We start from the raw sequence: 14,085 nt of genomic DNA on the forward strand, positions 1-14,085 counted from the left end.
CGCTTGCCTAGCATGCCTGACGCACCGGGTTCAATTTTCAGCACCACATACAAATAAATAAAATAAGATCCATCAACAGCTAAAAAATATTAAAAAAAAAAAGTTTTTGAAGAAAACATGGGAGAATATTCTTGGTGACAGAAAAAAATATGGCTTATCTATACAAAAAGATGCTCATATGAGAGATGAAAATTATATCTACAATCAGATATAATTTGGATCTATCATATTGACAGAGATCAAAAAATTTTGTTAACACTGTATTGATAGGGATGTGGGGAAACTGTGTGCCATGAAATTTTCTATTTTTGTTAGGATGACTATAATTTGTCCCATCTTCCGAGATGGCAGAATGATTTTGTCCATTAACATATAAAATATGCCTATTATTTAATCCAGCAATTACTTCTAGAAGCTAAACCTACAAATCTATATCATATGTAATCCAGAACCAAATACAAAAAAAAATGTATTTCAATTTGTCAGGTGCACCAAAAGTTTGGGAATAACCTATGTGTCATTGAAAAGGTAAGAATTCAATAAACTATGCTACATTTAAGCAAAAGAATATTGTACAGCCTCACAAAAGAGTTAAACCCATCTAAACATCTGATATAGAGATCAAAGAGACATTATAAGGTAAAAAATCAAGGCATAGATATGTAATAAACTTTGAAAAAGGATATGTAGTTGTGAATCAAAAAAGATATATGAGAAATAGATTTCTCAACACCAATTGAATGATAGACATTCCCCTTTTACTGATACTGCATCTAGTTGATCACTTTAGTTTGCTGATAATTATTGTAATTTATAATTTAATACTTTTGTCAGTGTGATTTCTCCACTCATTGTCTTCTTGATTATTTTTGTCATACTCTTCCAAATAAAATTTTAAGTTATTTTATCAAATCCCAAAAGTATTATGTTAGCTAAGTTGCTGAGTGCCTTGCTAAATTGCTAATGTTGGCCTTGAACTTGCAATCTGATTAGAGTTATACTAGGTATATGAATTACTTTAAATTTTTTTTTTTTTTTAGTTTTAGATGAACACAGTACCTTTATTTAATTGTTTTATGTGGTGCTGAGGATGGGATCCAGTGTCTCACATGTGTGAGGCCAGCACTCTACCACTGAACTACAATCCCAGCCCCTATAGATTATTGTTTTTTGGGGGATGGGAGGTACCAGGGACTGAACTCAGGGCACTCAACCACTGCACCACATTCCCAGCCCTATTTTGTATTTTATTTAGAGATAGGTTCTCACTGAGTTTCTTAGCTCCTCGCCTTTGCTGAGGCTGGCTTTGAACTTGTGATCTTCCTTCCTCAACCTTCTGAGCCTCTGGGATTATAGGCCTTTGCCACCATGTCTGGTTTATAGATACTTTTTAAAGACATTATAATCATACAATGTTTGAATCTTGGTATTTAAAGTATCTTTCTATTTCTAAAATTCTTGTGTCTTATAAGTTTGTTTTAAATTTTTTTATAAATTTCTTTTAGTATTTATTTTTAGATATTTGATTTTTGGTGGGATCAAAAGAGGGGTTTTAGACTAAATTAACTAGGGGATGGGGGCAGGGGATTTCCTTCTCTGAGTGGAACAGAAAAAGAACTCCTTTTATATTGTATTTTTCAATTGCTTATAGTTTATACACAGGAAAACTCAATCTGTATGTTGATTTTATAACTAGTTAATTTGTTTTTTATTGCTTTTAAAAGTAACTCATCTATTAATGCTTTTAATGTTTTTTAGTTGATTCCTTTGGGTTTTCATATCATTTGCATACAAATGACAATCCTGACATATATATGTGCAGTACAACATTTAATCTATTTCTATTTCATATTTAATTGCATTGACTATCAGTTCCATTGTTAAAGGGTATGATAGTAAGTGTTCTTGCCTTGTTCCTGAATTCAACAGGAATAATTATTTTGTTTTATTATAAAGCAAGTTGCTGGCTTTGGTACAACATATCTACTTTTTAAATCATTTATTCCAAATTCTTAAAACATTTTTTTAAATTAGGAATGATGCAAGATTTTATAAACATTTTCAGCCTTAATTGAGACATACTATTTTTCTCCTTTGACCTATTAATATAGTCAACTATATAAAAATGTTCTTGTTATTGAATGATTTTTATATACCTGGAATAATTCCTCTTAATTTTCATATATCAATCGTGAGTTCTATTTAGCAATATTTTATTTGGATTTTTCATTACATCTGAAAGGAAATTAACCTATAGATTTCCCTTTTGTGTATTTTTTTTATCTAGCTTTACTTTAAAAACAGCCTTTCAGCTCATCCCAAACAAAGGGATTACTGGTTAAAAGGCCTGGAGGGCAACCACCTGAAATGTCCTTAATGCAAAAGAAAGAAAGAAAGTGCTTACAGCACTGTGGTTTCTCTAATTTTTTTGTAAATTTCCAATGCTATTCTCTCCACACCTTCTTTTTTTGACATGACTACACAAGCTTTAGCAGGTATTATGAATACTGTTTTTCTTTCCAATAAATATATAAACTTTCTTTCATTGGCAAACAGAAGCAGATGTTCCATGAAAGTTTTTGTTCTTCCAAAATCTGCCCCTCTCTCTTCATTTTACCTCCCTGATACAGGAACCAGGATATGTAAAACTGGAGGAAGGGCTAGGACATCCCCCGCATCTACCCAGTCCCCCAAGCCATTCACCTCTGTTTTCACTCCAACTACACTGGTCTTCTCACTGCTATTTATTTATTTCCTCTCTCTTTCCTCCTGCTGATCCTTAGTTTGATGTTTCCCTCAATTCCTTTCCTCATCTTTGCTTCATTCATTCCACTACTTACCCTTCAAAGCCCAAATTAAATTCCCTTTCTTTATAACTTTCTTTTACCTGCTTTGTTACTCCAAAGTGCCTGAATGTTTTAGCTATAATTGTTTTCAAATTGCTTCAAGAGTGCTAGCTTGTTTTCTTAGCTCCATGGTTAGCTCCTTGAGGGCAGGGCCCTTATCTTAAAATTCTGTTGTGTATTTTCCATTGTTTAGCACTGTGAGTAATCACATTCAATGCATACTAGCAAGGCACATCTGACTGAAGACATCCATCACAGTTATTAATTTAGTAAATGAGATAATGAAAACTCAAGTGTTAGCCAAAGGTAAATCATTACTATTAATTCCCTCATTCATCATACATGTACAGCAGCCTCAGGGGCTGGGGAACCTAGGATTGCAGTTTCTAGGGGAAGCCAGATAAGCCTCAGATCTCTCCATTTTGGAGCCAGGCATGAAATAAAGATTTACCGAGGGATCAGCACGAGGGGTTTTAGACTAAATTAACTCGGGGACAAGGGCAGGGGATTTCCTTCTCTTGAGTGGAACAGGTTACCTTGTACCTCTAGGATAAACTAAAACTCAAAACCCAAACAACTAAACACTGTTTGCTCATAAATTCTTCAAGACTTACTTGTAAATTATTAAAACTTAAAAATCTTTTAGTTTCTCTGAGAGGAATGACGACACGATTGACTTTCGCCAACTTGTAGGATGTAGAGAAAAATGGAGATTATTTTATCTTACATTAAACCTCTTTTATTTAAATTGTTAAACTTTAGGACTATTATTTGTATAAGAGAAAATACCAAGACCAACGTTTACATACTTTTGAAATTTTTGAGTATTTTTTGAGTTTTCCCGAGGGCATTCTGAATTGTGTTGCCACCACACCTTTGAAGATCACTTTACAACTTTAAACCACGGGGCTGTTTTCGTTAACCCCGCCATTTCGAACTTGCTTTATGGCTCCAGGGAACTGGCACAGCTCTGGTCTTTCTCTTCCACCTTCCCCTCACCCTTTCAAAGCCCAAATCTCCAGGAGAGATTAAGGAAACAAGGCTGAGGCAGGGGAGCGCAAGTGGGGGGAGGGGTAACTGAGGTGGATCCGAGAAGAGCCAGCAGTTACGCGCTTCTTCCTCTCCGGGGCACGCACTCCCCGGGCCACACAGTTTTTTCTGAAGTTGGAAGTGTGGCGGTCCTTGGATGCATTTTCAACTCGGCCTAAAACAGTCCAGAAAGCAGGCTCTCGGAACTCTGCGGCTCGGCCATCAACCTCAGCGTCAGGCTACTCAGAAGAACACCAAAAGCCAGGCCCAAGGCACCGGTTGTCATGGGAACTCGGGCGCCGGTCTCCCAGTCGACCTCGTCCCTTGGGAGGGGGCGGGGCTAGAACCGGACGAGCCAATGAAGACGAGTGGAGCTCAGGGTCGGAGATCCGCGGTCCTTCTGGAGCCCGGGAAAAGTTGAGTGACAGGACTGAGGGGCGGGGTCGGCGCGGCCGCCCGAGGTGGAGCTCCCGTAGTGCCAGTAGCTCAGGCGGCCGCGCCGCGGCGAGGGTGACACACTATGGTCACGGCCCCTAAAGACCGTCGTGCCGCGGAGCAGCACTCCCCGGCTCCCCGGTCCTCCTCAGCCGCCTCGGCAGCGCTCAGAGCCTGCTGCTGGAGTTGAGGCGCTCTCGGTAGAGGGTTCGGCGAAGTTTCTTGAAGGGGCGCGGAGCACCGCAGGCGGCGAGTGCGCTATCGCTCTGGGGTCAGGCAGCCGGCGGGGGTCGCCGCCGGAGGGGCGTTTCCGAGGCGTTGAGGAGGAGGAGGAGGAGATGCTGCTTCTCTTCTTCCCCTCCCAGGCTTCTACTTCAGCTCCTTCAGCCCACTCCCGCAGCAGCTTGGGGGAGAAGAGGTGGTGGCTCTCCGCACCCGCGGCAGCTGCCGGCGGCCAGCCGGGACGTCGCGTTCCCGCAACCCTTACTCCGCGCTCCAGTAGCAGGAACGAGTCTCCCGACGAGCGGGTAAGGACTAGGGCGGCCCAGGGCGCTGGACTGGATGCTGAAGAACCAAAGTATCCCTCACTCGTCGTCTTCCTTCTTTCTGCTTTTGCTCCAGCCCCTAAACCCCTCGGTTGCCCTGGTGAAAGAAACTTTTCTTTGGTTTTGCTGGTAGGGTGTGTTTGTATGTTAGAGTGAGGATAGGGTGACCGGGGTGGGAAAGGACGAGAAGAAATTGCATTTAGGCAGAGCCATCTCTGCGGAAGAAAGCCGGATTCTTGGGAATGAAACCCTAAAGTCGGTGGGGGGGGGCGAGAGATTGTGGGGTAATAGGGAGTGACATTGCCCCATCATCCTGTACAGACAGCTCTACTCAGTGCGTGCTAAGAGAAGGCTCCCGAAGTCTGTTTCTAATTTCTGTAAATGATTGTGGAGATGGTGTGGTTAGAGGCCGCCCAGAAGAATGTGTGTGTGTAAGGGCTCGAAGAAGAGGGGGTGGGGAAAGAGAAAGGGGGCAGAGGGAGACTCTCTCTGATGCAAGCTTTTATTGCTTTTCTTCTTGCTCAAGTTAAAACTCTTTTCTCCCCCGCACTCCCCTCCGCGCCTTTGCTCGTTACATGGTACTAGGTGCAGAAGCTGAAAAACTAAAGTTAAACCTAAGTCAAGAAAAGTCTTACGATTTTTTTTTTTGTTGTTGTTGTAAATATATTGGAGAAGAGAGGATGGGTAAAAACATAGTCCCCAAGATTTACAGTAACACAGTTTTCATTAGCTTTGCACATATAGGATCTACACCTCCACACACTTCCAGCTAATCTCTTCTACAGACTTGTGTCATTTTCGTTTAATTGCATCTTTGAAACTACAAACGCGGTGACTTCATAGGGAGCTGCCTGGAGCTGAGTTTACCTCTCAGAAAATGGGGCAATCGGGTTTGTTTTCAAGGCGGGACCTAAACAAAATGTAGGACACCTGATCTGTGGGTTGAAGGACTCTGGTAACTAATTAGCATGGTTTAAAAATTTATATTTATAGATTTTACGAAAGTGTGGGAGAAAAATTAAGTTTTCTTATTATGGAAACAGGCGTTGATATTTTCCCAGAGTTTTAATGACTGGGTTGGTAGGGTCAAGGTGAAAACTTGTTTCATGCTCATTGGCTTCTAATCTACAAATTATTTCTTTGTAAAATATAACTAGAAGCACTTTTTACTAGGTTCATGCATATATTGATTCAGTAATTCATACAGAAGCACATTAACTATTTTATCATCTAATCCTAGGTTTATTGTAATTTTTTTCATAACACTGTGTTCTAACTTTGATGTTCTGGAGACTTTGTGGGAGTGTATGTGGGGAAAGGGTAGGATGGAAGCTAGAATTAAAAAAAAATATTTAGGGTTAATTATTAAGAATAGGGACTCATTTTATAGTGTCTTTCGCTTGTGCAATTAGAGAATTATGACTTCCTTTTCCATTATGTAGGTTTACTTTAAATTTACATTTATCTTACCAATAGATTTACTAGTGTGTAAAGAGTACATTTTTTTTTTAATGATGATCCCCAGCATCCAAAAATATAAATGGCCTTTTTGTTACAAGTAACACACACATACACACACACACACCCCATTAAAACCAGTGTCATTTGCATCCATACACCTTCTTTGGATATGGGGGATTAAACCCAGGGAGCATTTAACCACTGGGTATATTACTAGTCCTTTTTTATTTTTTATTTTGAGATAGGTCTTGCTAAGTTGCTTAGGGCCTCACTAAATTGCTGAGGCTAGCTTTCCATCCTCCTGCCTCAGCCTCCTGAGTTGCTGGATTTACAGGCATACACCTCTATGCCAACAAACCAGCATCAATTTAAAAGGCAGATTTTAATACTGTGGTAGGGATCAAAAGTTGTAAAACTTAGCACACATGCTCTCTCTCTCTCTCTTTCCCTCTCTGGAGGGCTGCTTTTTAAATGTAGGACTTGAATGTGAAAGAATTGAATATTTGTTCTTTTGTATGCTAGGTGTTCATCTTTAAAGGAATGGAACTGATGTATTCTTTACTTACTATTAAGAAAAACTTGCTCTGCCTCACTGTTAATAGGTTAAGGATTCCATGAGGCAGCCTTGTAGCTTCTTCCATATCAGTTGGGTATATATTTTCCCAGTTTATCCAGCCCCAAATGTCCTGAAGAAACTGGAATGTCTTTCTCCTATTCTGACAGTGATAAATTTTAAATAAATTACAAATATAATTTTTAAATAAACTACAAAATGTTTTTATAGTGTAATCAAATAATTTTGAAGTTGAAAAGAAACACAACCATAATCCAAGCCAGTGCATTTAGAAGTCAATTCCTTGTCATCATACCTTTATTTTTGAATATGTATTCCCCTCAGTGCAGGGAGGATTAAACCCAGGACCTCTTGTGCATGCTAGGCAAGCAATCTACCACTGAGCTATACCCCCCAGCTCTTTTTATGTTTTAAGATAGGTTCTCCCTTAACGCCCTGGGCTGTCCTCGAACTTTCATTCCTCCTGCCTCCGTCTCCCAAGTACCTGGGATAATAGGCATGTTCCATCATATGTGGTTTGAAATATGTATTAGGAAAAATCTGTGCCGTTAATTAGAATAGCTAGTTGAAAGTATTCTTCTATCAGGTCTCTGATGTAATCCAGTTTGACTCATTGAGTTAATGTCACTTTCAAAGGTAGGAGCCTGAGAGGAGAAAAGATATTGGGTCTCAGGAAAGAAAGATCAGTGTTGATGGGAGTGGTGGGGATCTGTTCTGTACTTCCTCCACACTTTTTTTTTTTTTCCTGAAAACCTTTTCCTTGTAATTTGAAAATTGAGATGGGTCAAACAATTCAGGAACTGGACTTTTTTTTTTTTTAAAAGATAGCTTTTAATAAGTAAGTTAATATATGACTTTCAGTGGCCTAAGTTAAAGTTACTATTTCCATACTCATTTTAAATACGTTTATCAAATCTGTGGTCTGGCTGGGCGCTGTGACCCATGCCTATAATCTCAGTGCCTCTGGAGGCAGAGATGGGAGGCTGAGACAGGAGGATCGCAAGTTCAAAGCTAGCCTCAGCAAAAGCGAGGTGCAACTCAGTGAGACCCTATCTCTAAATAAAATACAAAATATAGGGCTGGGGATGTGGGTCAGTGGTCAAATATCCCTGAGTTCAATCCTTGGTACCCACCCCCACCCACCAAAAAATGAATAAATAAAATAAAATTAAAAACTGTGGTCTGTAAACTGTTTTGGGAGAAGTTCCAACAATCTTTTGAGTCTGGGGAAAAAAAGAAAACATGCTTAACATCCTTCTTCTATTCCTATTTTGTGAATAAGCATCCTGTTGTATGTACCCTGTTTCCAAATGTGAGAACTTTAAAAATAGCTTGTGAAGCAGTAGGTGAATTGTTTACTTTCTTAGGATTAAAAAAAAAAAAAAAAAAAAAAGCAACTTCTCAATGATCTAGTATAGAGAGTGGTGTAGATTTGAACTATAAACCTAAATTATTTTCCCCAGAGTTTGCAAACAGATGCATAGGAATTATAGGAATGGGGACTGGTTCAAGTACTCCCTTGCCTTATCTTGTGCTCCACCACTGAACCCTGCTTTTTCTTTTTCTTGTTTTGCTTTCACACTAGAAAAGTGTGGAAATTTTCTGAAACAAGCTGTCTCAAAGAGAATGCTTTTGCATCAGAGTGTAAAGGGCTTCACTGTGACAAACTATCCAAATCCTAGAAAATTTTTTAAAATAATGGAATAGTAACTACCTCCATGGTATTTTGGGTTTGAAATTAAATAATATATACAAAAGTAGCAAGTGCAAGTTGACAGTACTATCTAGCTTGTTTCTTCCTTGCTAATCTCTTTTGCAAAATTAAATAACATTCAGTAATTGTAAAAACTTAGGACTGTTTACCCAAGTCATTCCTGAATGTTAGAATGTGTAACCTATAGGGTTTTGACTTGAATTTGGGTTGTCTGAAGGCTTTCTTTACCTGCCATTGAAGGAATGTCTTAGCAAGGCACAGTGGTGGACACCTGCAATCCTAGTGACTCGGAAGTCTGAGGCAAGAGGATCACAAGTTTGAGGACAGCCTCAGCAACCAGCAAGGCCTTCAGTTACTTAACAAGACTGTGTTTTAAAATAAAAAGTAGAAAGTGCTGGGGATATAGTTCAGTGGTAAAGTGCCCTTGGGGTTCAGTCCCTGGTACCCCACCCCCAAAAGTCTGAGTTTGCATATTGCCTCTATGCTTAATAAATAGTTTCGGATTTACTAGTTTAGGGGTACCCAACTCTGGCTGTACCTTAGAATCACTTGGCTAGCTTTAAGGAATTTTTATGCTTAGGTATCAATCCTGACCAATCAAACCAGAAATTTTGGGAGAGATCTAGACAGCTACGATTTTAGAAACTCTTTAAGAAATAATAACATATCGCCTATTCTATACCCCTTGAGGAAGTGAGTACAGAAAATTGGTTCCCACAAGTGCAGCAACATTTTTATGTTGTTTATAATCCTTTTCTCCTTATAAGTCATAAGAATTTTAAAAAGAAGAAAAAAAAAAGGTTTAGAAGAAGCATCTATGTATATGTCCATCTACAGGATTTTTTTTTTTTTTTTTTTTTTTTTTTTTACTATTTAAATCAGGATTTAAGGCACAAATATTTCTTTTCAGTTCCCCTGAGCTATATCACCCAATGCAATGTCCCTAGCTGTGTGTGGCTATTGAAGCTTATATTTTAATTAGTTAAAATTAGATACAGTTTAAAATTCGATTTTTCGTATCCATTAGCCACTTTTTTGGAGAGGGGCACTTTTGCTGCTTCTTCTTCTTCTTCTTCTCTCTCTCTCTCTCTTTTTTTTAATGGTAGAACCTCACACATGCTAGGCAAGCATTCTACCACTGAGCTTTATTCCCAGACTTTTTCATTTTATTTTGAGACAGGATTTCTCTAAATTGACCTGGCTGGCAAATCCTCCTGCCTCAGCCTCCCACATCACTGTGATTTACAGACATGTGCTATCACATCCTGCCATTGGCCACATTTTTAGTTGCTCAGTAGCCACTTGCAGCTAGTAGCTACTGTATCAAACAGCTCAGATATGGAACATTTTCTCACTACACAAAGTAATTTACTTTCTGATTAGAGGTTTTGAAATTTATATACTAGTTTCTTACATCTGAAAGGGAATATGTGTTTCCTCTAAGTCATTTCTTTCAGATTTGTAATTTAAAATACGTACAGTGTTTTTGTTTTTTAAGTGAAGAGGAGTACCACATGTTTTGATTTTACATTACCCCTTTTCTGAATCTGTTGTAGCTAGTTGTAAGATTTTACTTTTCAGAAATATCTGAGAAAAGGAAATTTAGTGTTTAGCAATTCTTGTACTTATATCAGTATGCTCTCAATCTAACTAACTAGCTGAAATGCCCTTGTAAAATGTAATTTTCCCAAACTCTGAAAATAGAAATAGTCATCTTCCCAACTCAAGTGTTGGGATTTAATTAAAGTCTTTTCTTTTTGATGAAGATCATCTTTTTCTTTTACATAGAGATAGTTATCACATGACATGATCAGATTTTTCAACAGAAAACTGTCTTATTGGTTTTAACATGAAAGTACAGATACACAAGAGATCATTTTTTCCAAATCATTTTTTGCCTTAGGGGGAAAAATGAGATTCCTAAAGAATTTCAGATAGTTAGAAGCTAACACTGTGTCACTAAATTTAATGGTGATTGTCACTTATTAGCTACTAATGCACAGCTTAGAAGAAACTGTACCTTGTAGTTCATTCTACCTATACCCCCCTCCTGAAAACATCTAAAAAGATAACCTTTAATCACTTTTGTCAAAGTTGTATTGATTTCGTGTGTTCTGAGTTTAAATGAGAACAAAAATTAATTTTAATAAAAATATTCTTTCTTGGTAGGTTGTACTTTTTTTTTGTTTTTTCAGACATAAATATAGGACTGGGGTTGTAGCTTACTGGTAGAGCTCTTGCCTAGCATGTGTGAGGCACCGGGTTCAATTCTCAGCACCACATAAAAAATAAATAAATAAAATAAAGGTCCATCAACAACTAAGTGACATTAAAAAAAAAAATACTTTTCCTCTTTCTTTTTGCCTATTCAGTTCAGGTAAATTTGCATATAGAACATTGGAAGTTGTATTATTGAAAGGATGCTTGATGGAATGTTTTGTGTATAATATCATTCTCATATCTTATGTTTATTCCCTGAGTTATAACATACCATAGAGTCCATGGAACAAAAATGAAACATTCTTGTTGAATAACCTAAATTAAGGTTAGAATGATTATGTAACCAAAAATTGTAGTAAAGATACTCAAAGTTGTATTTTGTTTTGTGTTTTGAAGAAATATAGTCTTATGATTTTTTTAAAAATAAGAGAATCCTTTTAAGAAATTTAGTTTCTCTTAGCATGATGTATTACTTTTGCTTCTTCGAGAAAAGTATAGCTTTAAAAATGAAGATTTACACTATTTATGGGTGGTTAATGTGGTTAATTATTTTAGTTCTTGTTTTAGTTAAATACTTCTTTCAAAAAATAAAATGTAGGACTGGGGATATAGCTTAGTGACAGAGTACAGTACTTAGCATGTGTGAGGCCCTGGGTTCAATCCCCAGAACTACAAAAAACAAACAGAATACAAACATACACACAGGCACACACACAAAGCCTCAACCAGTTTTTTGTTTGTTTGTTTGGTACTGGGGATTGAACTTAGAGGGGCTTTTAACACCTCCCCAGTCCTTTTTAAATTTTTATTTTTTAATTTTGAGACAGGTTGTTCTAAGTTGCTTAAGTCCTCTCTAAATTGCTGAGGCTGGCTTTGAACTTTTGCGTTTCTTGCCTGAGCTTCCTGAGTCTCTGGGATTACAGGTGTGCATCATCATGCCTGCATAAGTCAGATTTTGAAGGAAAAGAAATAACATATTTTATTAATATAATTTAATTAATGTAATATTTTGGAACTAAAATTTCAGTTATGAAAGGTAGATTAATACCTTCCTTAGTGTCTTTCATATTCCTACTGACTTGAGCTGATGTATAATTTCATGGAATTAGGTAAACATAACATTAAGTTTATTCTTCACACAATGTTTTAATTTTATTCTGATGCTGTTTTCTGTGCCCAATTCAAGAAATTAATTTATGATAATGATTTATATAAAAATATCTCAATTTTTTAAGCACTGTATGAATATTTGTTGAGGCCCAAAAGGTATAAATGTAGCTGTACTTCATGAAGAGCTGGAATACATTTTGATTTTTTTTATTATTAAAAAAATAAATAAATACAATAAACAAAGGAAACTTCAGCAATGTTCAGTTAGCAAACCTAAACTGAAAAAACTTGTTGTAGACATATACCATTCACTGTGTTCACCTGGAACTTTGAAACTCTGGCACTACTTTAAGGAGTATAGAAATGAAAAACAGTAAGGAGTATAGAAATGAAAAACAGGGTATGTGTTATTACATAGAACCCCATAATACTCTAATTTTAGTTATAACTCAAGTCAACAAATTCTGTTTTCATAGTTTACAATATATAATTCTTAGAGACATAATAAAAAAGCTAGAATATTTTATTCTCCAATATACAGATTTAATGAGAATATCCTTCATTTTTTAAACAAAAGAAAATATTTTAATGTGGGCACATAAAATATCACATTAAATTTGTGACTGAAGACTCCACTGAGCTGTTTCATTTGAATCTTTTTCAATACATATATTACATCAGTCTTCTCTTAATTTCAGAGGGATTTAAAGATCATATTGAGATGCTAAGATTAAATTGCTCCTGGTGCTACACAGGAAGGACACATTTCCATGCTTCTTGAGATATTTGTTGTAATCACTAGAAGACAACTGCAATGAATGATTTGTGTTCCTTCTTGTGTCAGTTCGAAATTAGAATAAGTAGCTAATGTAAGAGACTTAGCACAAAGATGGTTGGGATTTTCTCTTAAGAGTCCAGGCATAATTATCCAGAGCTGTGAATCCAGACATCTGTTTTTCTTCTCCATTTCTATAATATATGGCTTTCATCAAAATGGCCTCAGGGTGGCAAATAACTGCTAGCATTCTGTTCAAACTGCCCTTCCAGGCAGAAACAACACGGAAGAAGTGGGGAAAATGTACATATAAGAGTGCCTTCCAGCTGAGTCAGATTCTTTTAAAGAATTTTCTTGAAAGCCTTACCTAAGAACTTCCTTTTCTATTGGTTCTTGTAAAGGAAGCTTAGAATTGTAGGGTTTTTTTTGCTGGACATTTGGGCATCCCAAAACAAATTGAAGAAGGTGTATATGGGGATACAATTATTATTCTCTTCCTGTCGCCTGGTCCTGTTTGCTTTAGGTTTAGTGGAATTTGGTTGCAATAAATACAAAAACATAGAAAAATTATATGTAGTTTATGCTAGGTTTCTCTGGGAAAGGCTTATTGACTTAATATCTAGACCCAAATGATAGAAAATAAATTCAGTATGTTTGATATCCTCTTGACCTAGTGGATACAAACATACTGGATTTACCTTTCTAGAGGCTGGCTCACAGCCATTAAGATAATTAGTACTTTTGTTCTTTGCATTATTTGATACTTAATTCCTTTTTTTTTTTTTGGTACTGCTGGGGTTGAACCCAGGGCCTTGTGAATGCCGGGCAAGCATTCTACCAACTGAGCTATATCCTCAGTCTTTTCATAATATTACTTTTCCTAATAATACTATTTGTAATTTAAAAAAATCAGTATTTGAATTACCATCAAAATACTGAGTTAGTGTTAACCCTTTAACAAAACAAAATTTATGTCTATTAATATCCCTTCACAAATGTTTTGTTTTTGTGAAAACTCAATCCAGATAATGTCATGATTTGTTTATTCACATTCAAACAAAGTTAGGAAACACATAAAAGAGTTTAGACTTTACATTTAGGCAGTCCTCAATTTGAAGTCTGGTTCTTTCTGTACAGTTTTTTGGATAAATAATTTCTGGGTCTGTTCTGTAAAATGGAAATGCTATTTAGCTGGGTGCAGTGGTGCACACTTGTAATCCCAGCAGCTTGGGAGGCTGAGACAGGAGGATCGCAAGTTCAAAGCCAGCCTCAGCAAAGGCGAGGTGCTAAGCAACTCAGTGAGACCCTGTCTCTAAATAAAATACAAAATGAGGCTGGGGATGTGGCTCAGTGGTCGAGTGCCCCAGAGTACAATC

The 14,085-nt window shown here is 37.1% G+C and overlaps 1 protein-coding gene across 8 annotated transcripts in view; it reads left to right on the forward strand.

Annotated features, from left to right (window-relative positions):
• The first annotated feature begins 4,445 nt into the window (after window positions 1–4,445).
• The window catches only part of Ptpn13 (protein tyrosine phosphatase non-receptor type 13), a 198,513-nt gene continuing 188,873 nt past the window's right edge, over window positions 4,446–14,085 (forward strand). For 7 of the 8 annotated variants that reach the window (XM_071614406.1, XM_071614408.1, XM_071614410.1 and 4 more), the window contains exon 1: window positions 4,446–4,837. The gene's annotated coding sequence lies outside the window, so the exon portion shown is untranslated. The remainder of the gene's footprint in view (window positions 4,838–14,085) is intronic. The other variant, XM_071614413.1, reaches the window with a different exon arrangement.

This window comes from Marmota flaviventris, chromosome 7 (genome assembly GCF_047511675.1).
Source record: "Marmota flaviventris isolate mMarFla1 chromosome 7, mMarFla1.hap1, whole genome shotgun sequence".
NCBI lineage: Eukaryota > Metazoa > Chordata > Mammalia > Rodentia > Sciuridae > Marmota > Marmota flaviventris.